This window comes from Babylonia areolata, chromosome 12, assembly GCF_041734735.1.
Source record: "Babylonia areolata isolate BAREFJ2019XMU chromosome 12, ASM4173473v1, whole genome shotgun sequence".
NCBI lineage: Eukaryota > Metazoa > Mollusca > Gastropoda > Neogastropoda > Buccinidae > Babylonia > Babylonia areolata.
Window position 1 is genome coordinate 21,560,188 of NC_134887.1, and position 13,116 is coordinate 21,573,303.

The following is a 13,116-nucleotide window of genomic DNA, read 5'->3' on the forward strand; positions in this document are numbered from 1 at the left end:
CAACAACAACAACAACAACAACAACAACACACACACACACACACACACACACACACACACACACACACACACACCTTCATACAAATAAGTTTCACACGCATACATCGACATGCGAATGTACAACGTCCATGCATATATAACGCAAATATACCTACTGGCACCTACACGTTTCCACAGAAATCAGGCGCGCGCGAGAGAGAGAGAGGGAGAACCTGTCATTAATGTTAATACAGTGAACTTCGGATAAATCGACATGCCAGGGGAAATTTTTTCAGCGTCGATTTATCCGGAGTTCAACTTATCAGAAGTCGACATTTCCCGCGAGTACGTCGACTTATCCGGGCGACTTCTGATAAATCGACTGTTCCCGTGATTATGTCGAATTATCCAGCAACTTCTGAGAAGAAAGAAAGAAAGAAAGTTAAGCATACACCAAAATTAAAACAAACAAGCAAGCAAACAACTGACATTTTTGACTTCCTGTCTTGTTTATTTTTTTCCTGATTCAATAAATCCGACAATAATTAGAGTTTGATAAAATAACGCTGTGTGTGTGTGTGTGTGTGTGTGTGTGTGTGTGTGTGTGTAGGAGCATGCGTACACATTTGCTTGTGTGTGTTTATGTGGGTGTGTGTTTGTGTGTGAGTCTGTTGTCACAAGATATGGATCGATTTTGATGCCATTAAATCGAAGAGTAGAGTATCAACTGATGGAAGAACTTAACATGACTTTCAAGGAATGATTTCAGCGAACCCATATATGGTTAAAAAAACAAAACAAAACAAAAAGACGAAAATAAAAAAGAAGAAAATTTATTATTTTAAAAATAAATAAAACTTCTACAACAGGAGACCGTTTTTAACACTTTCTCCCCAAAGAATACAACCTCTCTACCGCAATACCTTAGCCTACTGGATCCTGTCCCAAGGCAGTGGCCTTAACAACTTGTTCTCAAACTAAATTAGTATCAAAAAAGTTATTTGAGATGTAAACAAAAATATGTTGTGCAGAAGAAGACCGAACAGAGAATATAAAAACGAGAACTGAGTATATTGTCATACAATTGTAATGCTGTAAATAAAGATGTGTATATTGCTTTCGACATTTCTTTTGTCACCAAAATCTACAGGGATAAGCAATCAGAACACTGAAAGTTAAAGAAAAAAAAATTACGATACCCTAGTAGAACATAGGCAAATAACTCTCTATGCCTGTTGCTTATTTGCACTATAACTTTACTACTTCGACATTTTTCAAAAAGCAAAATTTCCCAAGTAAACACATACAGATTGGTATACACTTACTTCAACGCATTACTAGAATTGAAACAATGTTACAAAGCCATGTTCTAACGTCAAGCATCTAGTTCAGATGGTGGTTGACATTTGGGATTCAGCACACTCGAACCACTCTCTCAAAATGCGCGCAAATATTTCTCAGATAGATTTTATCATTGCGAGCACTCTGAGAAAGTGAATCAAGTCTGCTGTCCTTCAGTGGAAACAGCGGTTGATGGGTCAACCACCGTCCACATGTAGAGTACACGACCACAGGGGTCTGGAGGAGGGTGGCTGCACCCATAATTTCAACATCTGTTCCCCAAGACTTGGGCTGCAATGGGGAACCATCCTCGTCCAGGTAATCTGCCAAGTCGCACCCTAGATAGCCTGAGAACGGGGCCGGATTCTCTATCATGAAATGTATGATAGCTGCACGTACTTGTTCATGCTTTTCTTGAGTGCCAGTGACCTCTAAGCTCAATGCCCTATAAAGACAGTTTCCGTCTCCTATGATCCTATCAACATGCAAGGGGGGACCTAGACTTGTATACGGTCTTTCTTGCAAAGTAGTGCAACTCATTTGAAGATTTAGTCTGCGGCATTGTAATATCCGCCATTCCTGGCTAGTAGGTACAAATGCCTCTTTTGCAGGAGGATGGAAAGCTGTGACACAAATGTCTCCCTTATCAGAGGTCTCACACTCTCGTTCATGGCCTATCTCTCCAGCCAATTCCTTCACAGGGTTTCTTCCATTGCATGTACCCACCTTATCCCTTCCCAATTTCTGTCCCTTCTTTCTGTTCTGTGCCTTTCCCTCCATAATCTCCTCTTTATCCTCTACTGTCTCTTCCGACCAACAACTTTTCCCCTCCGGCCGATCACTCTCTTCACCCTTTTCCTCTGATTCCTTATCGCTCTCCACTGACCGTCCACGCCTCTCCTGCGACTGTCCACCCCTCTCCTCTGACACTCCACCCCTCTCCTCTGACACTCCACCCTTCTCCTCTGACACTCCATGCCTCTCCTCTGACACTCCACCCTTCTCCTCTGACACTCCACGCCTCTCCTCTGACCGTAGACTTCCATCCCTTTCCTTCCTCTCCTCCCGTGTCAATCCTCCAGTCTCCCCACTACCACCTTCGCTATGCTCTTCCTCCTCCATGCTACTCTTGCTGTGCTGTCTCTGATTTCGATTTTTAAACATATCAGGTATTGTTCTTTGGACTTTGACCAAAGCGAAGTATTTGTACATCCTTTCTGTGAAAGTATCCAACGGGCGTAAAAGAAAGTCGACATCACTGGATTGAAGACAAAACATTCTCAGTGTGTTCAAAGACTCAAGTGCCTGCAACTTTGTTATGCGTTGTCCAGTCTCCTGATCATGTGGTTCATCGTCATTGTCAGACTCAACATGAGACATTTCTGGTGGCTGAGAGTCTGAAGAAAAAGCATGCTGACTAGGTGCTGACGGCTGGGCGCATGTATGCACGTCATCATCAACGTGGAAGTAGTCATCTGGAGTGACATTCCATTCCCTGTAAAGTCTTTCCAGAAGTGGGTCTAGCTTTGTGGGGTCAGCCTCACCCTTGGAAGAGTCATCATAGGAACGGCTGTTCTCTTCACGGTTTCTGCTGTCTTCTTGGGAACTGTGGTCACTGTCACGGATCTTTTCTCTGACGAATCCTGCTTTTCAAAAACAATTTGCGATTGTATTTGCAGACACATTCTCCCATGCCTTCTTTAGCATTGTCAAAGCATCAAGGATGTTGATGGTTTTCATTTCAACTCCTGCGTCAAAATGGCCGATCAGGTTCTTCACGTACGAGGTCCTGTAGTGAACTTTTTGTTGAGGATCACACCTTGGTCAACAGGTTGCACCTTGGAAGTTGCGTTTGGTGGCAAAAATAAAACTTCGGTCGCCACCAGCTTCAAGGGTCTGCATTTGTGCGCCGTGCAATTGTCCATCACGAGCAGCACATGTCTCTTCTGGGAGTGCATCTTTCTGTCAAACTCAATGAGCCATTCTGTGAACAGCTCACTGGTCATCCATGCTCTCGGGCTCGCTGCATAACGAACGGGCAATGACCGCATGCCTGCAAAACATCTCGGATTTTGGAATTTGCCAATGGCAAAGATGGGTTCTTTCTCTGTTCCGTTCATGTTCGTGCAAACCAGAAATGTTATCCGCTCTTTTGATTTTTTCCCACCCTGGCAGGTATCTCCTTTAAACGCTAATGTTTTTTCCAGGTAGAAGTCGATAAAACAACCCACTTTCGTCGACGTTGAATACATCTGCATCTCTGTATCTGCTGAGTGTTGGTTGTAGTACATCTGCTAACCATGAGTTGGTTGTAGTTTCGTCAACATCCTTTCTTTCGCCACACACAGTCTTTACGACTAGCATATGTCTTTTTTTGAAGCGGGTTAACCAGCCATCTGAGCATTGCCACTCCTCTAGACCAGCATTCCGAGCAAACTCCTCAGCCTTTCGCTTCAAGTGAGGTCCACTCAGGGGGATGTTGGCTGCTCGAGCAGCTGTGAACCACTGTAGCAGCGCCCGGTCAATGTCCTGAAATCAAATTAATACAAGTGCTGTCTATCACGGCCATGACACCCCCTGCCCGAATATAATCAATCAGTCCACAATTGTAGGAGTTATTAGACTGTAAAAAATGCGGACAAACGAACGAACGACTCATTGGCAATACTCTTGGGTGCGTAATAACTGGATGAAACCTATAGACTGATTGCCCTAGACATACAGTACCTATATTCAAAATTTAAACTCCATCAACCCAGAAATGTAGGAGTTATTAGACTTTTAAATTTGTTGGGTATATAATGTATCTCGTCGGCAATTCTCTTGGGTGCATCCGTCTGAAACCCTATATAATACGGACTGATTGCCCCAGACACACAGTACCTAAATTCCAAATTTGAACTCAATCGGCCCACAAATATAGGAGTTATCAGACTTTGAAAATGCGGAAAAACCAACAATGCCACAGACAGAGCGAAACCGGTGCACAACCACCCCCCACCCCCCCACCCCATAAGGTCGGAGGGGGAGTTGGGGGGGGGGGGGGGGAACCATACAGATATACGTCTCTCTCTCTCTCTCTCTCTCGATGTGCATTTGCACTTAATAACAATACAACAGTGTGTTAAAGCGAGGATCCCCACCACCCCACCACTCCCCAATTAAGTCTATACAAAATCTCTCTCTCTCATTAGGCATGTGAACACCCCCTCCCTCCATCTCACTTCCGCACCACCACCACCCCCACCCCCACCACCACCCAGAATAGTATCCACTCTATTTAGATCACTCTGGTTGTATTGCATCATGTTTCTTCCTTGAACTCGGACCCATCCAAAATAAATCGGTCAGGGTCCGGGATTCCAACAGCTCAATATTCCGACACTTCGATGTTCTGACGTTCAAAAATCCGACGCTGATAAATTCTGTCGGAATGTCCGCTTTACCGCTGGTATTTTCAACAACCATAAATTCCCCCATCTTTACAGTAGCCCTCTCAAAACAGTAACAGCAAAGAACAGAAGAATAGATAACTGTCATGTAAGCTACAAGGTCCATGCAGTTGGCAGAAGTGTCTGAACATTCTTAGAAATGGTGCTTTCGGTTCTACTTTCGGTTTTGTGACTTGTCGGCCCCATGACTTGGCAGCCCTGTGACTTGGCGACCTGCTTCCGTAAGCTACGAAGTCCGTGCAGTTGGCAGATATGTCTGAACATTCTTAGAAACGGTGCTTTCGTTTCTACTTTCGGTTTTGCTTCTGGCATTACTGTGTAAGCGTACACCCGGGTCGCTGCAATCCGTATCGATATATTGTATCGTGGCATGCTCGTATCGATATTTGACTACATATCGATAATATCGCCTAGCCCTAGTGTCGGAACATCGAAACGTCGGAAGACTGACTTGTCGGAACTATGGAACGTCGGAACCGCGCTCCGTCGGAATATTGGAATTTGGAATCCTTTTTTGTCAAAATCGTAGGACATCGGAACATTGGAACGTCAGAATGGCGGGCCCAGCCCAATAAATCTAGGCCTACCTTGGCACTAAGTATCGTCGATGCCCTCCCCCTCCCGTTCTCTGTTAAAATTTTCATAGGACTCTGAGAAAGATGCAAATAAAACTTGTATCATGTTGAATAGATCTAAATCTATAGACATTTTAGACTGCAAATGAAGAAAAACAAAACCTACCGCATGTACTGCTTCTCGCGTCCGCTGTTTTGATGGATCAGTGGAAGAAGATCTGAACTGTTCCTTGTACTTTTCCTTGTTTTTCATGATGGTAGATAGCGTGTTGTGTGGAATTCCAAATTCTTCTGCTATTACTTTCTTTGTCTTGAAAGGGCTGCTTTCAACTTCGTTAATGAGTTCAATCTTTCTCTTTAGTGAAAGCGTCTTCTTTTTCTTGGACTCCATTTTCGATTTCTGGCAGACGTCAGGGGAGAAAGTGTACTACGTCATCACTCCAACAATAACCCCTATTACTATTTCCGCACCCTTAGGCTATAAATGACTCGTTTTCAGCATCTCTTGCATCACTTACCACGTTTTAGATGTCGGTCTTATCCGGAGGTTTCAGAGGAAAAGTACGTCGATTTACGCGACGTGTCGAGTTAAGCGACGTCGATTTATAAGTCGAAAATTAAGTCACATAAAGAAGGCTTTTCGCCGGGAAAATGAAAAAGCGTCGACTTATCCGAATGTCGATTTATCCGATGTCGACTTATCAAAAATATAGTGTATTTGTATATTCTCTTTCACAGCTGCAGCCTGGCTCTCGAGTTCACGCAGTAAGAGAATCGTTAAGGCAAGGATGGAACGAAAGTGAATTCAACCCAATAGTTCATTCTCTCAAACACGTGACACCCCTGCCCAAGTTGTTGCAAGGGCCGACAAATTCCTTTCTACAATTTGTGCAACGAGACCTGCCCAGAATTCAGTTGTCAACGGCAGTCGTAACAGTAACATTTCGTCGCCACCGTGGAGCGCCACCCTTGTATTGTTTTCCCTTTCCTTTGTCTCCAAGTGTATTTGCTTTTCAATGAAAGTGGATTTTTCTGCAGAATTTGGACAGGTCAAACCGTCTGTTGCCGACAGTTCTTTTACAAAAGATGATTATGGTTCATGTAACTTTTCTGCTGCGCAGATGTCCTGGTAAACAATTCCCGAACGCACAAATCACATCTGGCGAAACATAATGGAATGAATGAAATGTCAATCAACATCAGAATTTCAAACATAATCTTATTCAGGACGGTCACATAATCAGAAACAAAAATTGTTTAAAGTTTTGGGTTATCAAAACTTTTCGTATTTCGTTTTCTTTCTTTTTACACTTTCTTTTTCTTTCTTTTTTTTCCCATATACTTTAGTTTACTAACTTATTATCTTCACAGAGCTTCAGTTTATCATACACATTTTTGAATGTGTGTGTGTGTGTGATGAAGGTTTCGATCCTTTCATCGTCGTCAAGTGTGAGGGAGAAAAAGTACAGTCAGCGTACTGCGAGGAGTCTCTCAGTCCTGTGTTCAATTTTGCTGCCGTCTTCTACAAGAAAATACCTGAATTACCAATCGTCGTTGAAGTTGGTCACTTGTCTCTCTCTCTCTCTCTCTCTCTCTCTCTCTCTCTCTCACGTACATACATATATACATAATTATATGTTTATCTATTTACTCATTTATTCACTTTGTTACGGGCCTCCATGTTTTTCTTTCGCGGCTAAACCATACTGCACGATTCCTTTTCATCTTGTCTAACCCTTCAATTTGTGTCCTGTCAGCATGTCATGCTTGTGAGCCGAACGTGGTTTTCGAGTTTCGAGATCCACACGTGTTTTCCGTGTTCCCTCAGCTGCTGCACATGAGGTGGCAGTGACAAGGGTGAGCTATGCAATAATTGGCCAATACTGACTGTGCGGAAAGACCGTAGTGTTTGCTCGGGGCAGTCGAAAAGAATCCAGCGGCAAGGGTGGTTGGACAGGTATAGTGAGGAGCTGAAAACATTGAAGAAGACACTGTAAGACTGCGACGTGAAGACTCCAGCAGCGGAGGAAGACTTCAGCAGAGGAGAACTGCAGCAGAGGAGGAGGAGGAGGAGGACTGCAGCAGAGGAGGGGGACTGCAGCAGAGGACTGCAGCAGAGGAAGAGGACTGCAGCAGAGGAAGAGGAGGACTGCAGCAGAGGAGGAGGACTGCAGCAGAGGAGGGGGAATGCAGCAGAGGACTGCAGCAGAGGAGGACTGCAGCAGAGGAAGAGGAGGACTGCAGCAGAGGAAGAGGAGGACTGCAGCAGAGGAAGAGAGGAGGAGGACTGCAGCAGAGGAAGAGGAGGACTGCAGCAGAGGAGGACTGCAGCAGAGGACTGCAGCAGAGGAGGAGGACTGCAGCAGAGGAGGACTGCAGCAGAGGAGGAGGAGGAGGTCTGCAGCAGAGGAGGAGGACTGCAGCAGAGGACTGCAGCAGAGGAAGAGGAGGACTGCAGCAGAGGACTGCAGCAGAGGAGGAGGACTGCAGCAGAGGAGGACTGCAGCAGAGGAAGAGGAGGACTGCAGCAGAGGAGGAGGACTGCAGCAGAGGAAGAGGAGGACTGCAGCAGAGGAGGAGGACTGCAGCAGAGGAGGACTGCAGCAGAGGAAGAGGAGGACTGCAGCAGAGGAGTACTGCAGCAGAGGAAGAGGAGGACTGCAGCAGAGGAGGACTGCAGCAGAGGAGGAGGACTGCAGCAGAGGAAGAGGAGCACTGCAGCAGAGGAGGACTGCAGCAGAGGAAGAGGAGGACTGCAGCAGAGGAGGAGGACTGCAGCAGAGGAAGAGGAGGACTGCAGCAGAGGAGGAGGACTGCAGCAGAGGAGGAGGACTGCAGCAGAGGAGGAGGAGGAGGAGGACTGCAGCAGAGGAGGACTGCAGCAGAGGAGGAGGACTGCAGCAGAGGAAGAGGAGGACTGCAGCAGAGGACTGCAGCAGAGGAAGAGGAGGACTGCAGCAGAGGAGGACTGCAGCAGAGGACTGCAGCAGAGGAGGAGGACTGCAGCAGAGGAGGAGGAGGACTGCAGCAGAGGAGGAGGACTGCAGCAGAGGACTGCAGCAGAGGAAGAGGAGGACTGCAGCAGAGGAGGACTGCAGCAGAGGACTGCAGCAGAGGAAGAGGAGGACTGCAGCAGAGGACTGCAGCAGAGGAGGAGGAGGAGGACTGCAGCAGAGGAGGAGGACTGCAGCAGAGGACTGCAGCAGAGGAAGAGGAGGACTGCAGCAGAGGAAGAGGAGAGGAAGAGGAGGACTGCAGCAGAGGAAGAGGAGGACTGCAGCAGAGGAGGACTGCAGCAGAAGAGGACTGCAGCAGAGGAGGACTGCAGCAGAGGAAGAGGAGGACTGCAGCAGAGGAAGAGGAGAGGAAGAGGAGGGCTGCAGCAGAGGAAGAGGAGGACTGCTGAGGACTGCAGCAGAGGACTGCAGCAGAGGAAGAGGAGGACTGCAGCAGAGGGCTGCAGCAGAGGAGGACTGCTGAGGACTGCAGCAGAGGACTGCAGCAGAGGAAGAGGAGGACTGCAGCAGAGGAGGAGGACTGCAGCAGAGGACTGCAGCAGAGGAAGAGGAGGACTGCGACACTCCTCAAGAGGACGGCGCTACGGACACAACGCCAGATGTTGGAGACGAATCAGTGCTCCAGAGGTCGGCGCCACAGCAACTGAAGACTGGTCAGAATAAATAGATTTTCGTTAGTATGGCTCATTGTGTAGTGTTTGTATTGTGTTTTAGAGTGTTTTTAGAACGCGCATGGATTTAGGGGATGAGAACTGAAATGTGAAAAATGTAAATTCTTGGTTAGTCTTTGTGTGCGGACTGTGAGGTGAGTGACTGCGAAGTCGAGAGGGATCTTCTTTCTTTTTCTTATTATTTATTGGTTGGTTGGTTCCGTGTTCCGTTCAGTGTTAGTGTGACTCACAACAATGTCGCATTTTCGCAGAGGCTTTCTGTGCTTCCAGGGTCCCAGTTGATAAATATGTTCATGGAGGAAAACGGGTCTTTTGAGATATGAGGCAAGACCAGGAAAAATTCTGGCAGACCTCATTTAGGTTTAAGTCCGTTCAATACGTTGCTCATGTAAAATTTCTCTTGATTCTTTTTGAGCCTCGACAAACACCAAGCTCATTAAAGGAGACATACAGCACTGTCAAGGCAAGGCAAGGCAAGGAGTTTATTTCGTGTGCCCTCTGGGGGCATTGAAACATTACGTACGCTCATCCTTTACACATATCCAATAAATACAAAAAGAGTTATGTCAAAAACAAGAAGTAGGCTCATTCGTTCAATCACTTGATATACACATTGACAAGTACTATTTCACTCATAATACCAACAAACAAAAAACAACAAAAAGATTAAAAAAAACAAACAACTTCCTATCAGTAGACAAAACAAAACGATTTCTGTTTATCGTGAGAGAGAATGGAGGGGGGAGGGGGGGTGCGAGCAAGACGAGACGATAAAGGCTGAATCAGAGCAACACGTTAAAAAAAAAATCTTGTATGGAACGATACATTCGACTGTAAGGTACTTTTCTTTCCAGTTCAACCCACACTGCTCTAATTCTATTGACCCAGCTTTCATAATAAATTAAAATAATAAATCAGAGGGAGAAACTCACAAAATGGGGTGAATGGTGATCCATTATCAGTAGAAATGTAATTATTACAAAAAAATATAACTAATATTGGTCTTCCTTTTGGGCATAAATCTGTCTGGTGCTGATGTGTGCGTGCATTTGTGTGTGCGCGCCCTCGCAATTCGTGTCTTCTTGTTATCGCGCTGACTGTGTGTGTGGATGCGCGGATGTGTGTGTGTGTGTGTGTGTGTGTGTGTGTGTGTGGCCAGGTCTGGAAACGTAACCGCGTGATCAGTGACTTTGTGGCGGAGGCGCGGTGCGAGGAGGAGGGGACGGAGGTCGGGGAGTTCCACACGCTGATGCTGTACGGCAGGACTAAAAGCAAGGAGTCCCTGGTGCAGCAGCCAGGCAGCATGCAGGTCTTCCTCAGGACCTCCTCGGACCTCACACTGCTCTAGACACACACACCTCAGTCAACGAGCGACCACTGCAGGTGCTGGGCAAGTCCATACAGTGTTGGTGTATGCTTAATGATCACCTTGGTCTGCATCACAGCGTGTTTGTCGCTTGGGTGAGACGAAACGCTGCCTGTGTCAACTTTTGATTCTGTTGTGATGTGTGTGTTGTGTGTGTATGTGTGTGCATGCGTGTGTTGTGTGTGTGTGTGTGTGCGAGGGAGAGAGCGTCTATGTGTATGTTTGTTTCATTAATAAAGATTCACAAAACGTCCTCTGTGCTTTGAACATTTTCTTTAATTACAAAAATTATGGAGACTTTAGAAATGCACTATCAGTATTCTTCACATGCACTACCCAAACATTGCTTCACAACACAAATACAAATTGCAAGGCGCCAAAGCACAGTGAAGATCCCTCACCCAGAAAGGAAAACATTTCATGACATACTGACTGTAGTTTGTGTACATCCATCTTCAACATAGCACGGGTATTTCAACAACAACAAACAATTCTTAAGGTATTTTTTATTCTTGTTTGAATTTCGCCTATCAAAACAAGGAAAGTATAGAAATTCAAATATATAATAACGGCCACAAGGAAAACAAAAGAAAGAAAAAGAGATACGATGTGTATCTCCACATGGAGCAGTAACATCAATTAACAATTCTAAATATCGATTGGACGACAAATCAGAACGCGACTGAACATAAAGGCCTTAACTGCAGTGAAATAGATTATGATAAAACACCGGATATTCATATGAGTAGACTGAAATGCACAGAAAGAACAGCCCTAGATCTTTGCTAAACTGAGCACAGGTACCGTTGTTGGCTCATAGATGTCCTTTGATGTCTTTTGTTTCTAATCCCCCGCCCCTCCGTTTTTTCCCCGCGAAACACCTAGCTTTCTAACTGCTACCACGTGATAATTAGTTTTGGCTCACATTGTACTTTAAAGCCAATATGCAAGCCTACTTACTATTGTTACGTGTGTATTTTCTTGAGCATTGAGTTTGCTTGCCCCTTTAAATGTTGAACTGAATATTTGAAATTCAAATTAAAAACTCGTTTAAAAACACAAACAGAGAAGAAAAGAAAAATGAGACAAGCCCTGAGGTCGGTCATGGTATTAGAATCCATTAGATTTCACCACTTCTTCTGTAGTTTTGGGGAATTCGGTCTGCCGTCTTTCATATTTAGCGTTTCAAATGGACGGATCAATCACAAAAAATAGTTAACACAGATACGCACAAGTCACAGTAACAGTGACATACATTTGTGAACGCAGTGCGATCCTAGAACCCTTTTTCGATGCAAAAATCATGCACACAAATACATTGTTTCATATCATGGGTTATTTTACATCGATGCACTGTGTAGACGATTAGCTCAGCGAATGAGGAATCAGATATTAATTGTCTCACAGTAGTACGATTTACGTTTAAACAGATAAATATCCATGAATTTACAATACTTATGCAGATACCAAGGTATGTACAGAATACATTCTCCGGACGAAATCTGTATGGACACATCTAGACAAAACAAAATATCTGTTATTCAGATCACTGTTTACAGCAATAGCCATAATGCAGACTTCCCATGACAATGTGCAAAGATAAAAGGTAATCCACTGACGCTGCAGAGAGATAAAGACAGTGGGGGCATGCAGTTCAAAAGAGTATCCCTACAGATATGTACAGTGATGACAGATGATGTTGACAGGACTCCCACAGACAGATACAGTAACGACAGATGAAGACAGATGGTGCTGACAGGACTCCCACAGACAGGCACAGTGATGACAGATGGTGCTGACAGGACTCCCACAGACAGGCACAGTGACGACAGATGGTGCTGACAGGACTCCCACAGACAGGCACAGTGACGACAGATGGTGCTGACAGGACTCCCACAGACAGGCACAGTGACGACAGATGGTGCTGACAGGACTCCCACAGACAGGCACAGTGATGACAGATGGTGTTGACAGGACTCCCACAGACAGGCACAGTGGTGACAGATGGTGCTGACAGGACTCCCACAGACTGTGGTGCTGACAGTGATGACAGACGAAGACAGGTGGTGCTGACAGTGATGACAGACGAAGACAGGTGGTGTTGACAGTGATGACAGACGAAGACAGGTGGTGTTGACAGTGATGACAGGACTCCCACAGACTGTGGTGCTGACAGTGATGACAGACGAAGACAGCTGGTGCTGACAGTGATGACAGACGAAGACAGGTGGTGCTGACAGTGATGACAGACGAAGACAGGTGGTGTTGACAGTGATGACAGACGAAGACAGGTGGTGTTGACAGTGATGACAGACGAAGACAGCTGGTGTTGACAGTGATGACAGACGAAGACAGCTGGTGATGACAGAAGAAGACAGGTGGTGCTGACAGTGATGACAGACGAAGACAGGTGGTGCTGACAGTGATGACAGATGAAGACAGGTGGTGATGACAGACGAAGACAGGTGGTGCTGACAGTGATGACAGACGAAGACAGGTGGTGTTGACAGTGATGACAGACGAAGACAGGTGGTGCTGACAGTGATGACAGACGAAGACAGGTGGTGTTGACAGTGATGACAGACGAAGACAGGTGGTGTTGACAGTGATGACAGAAGAAGACAGGTGGTGCTGACAGTGATGACAGACGAAGACAGCTGGTGCTGACAGTGATGACAGACGAAGACAGGTGGTGCTGACAGTGATGACAGACGT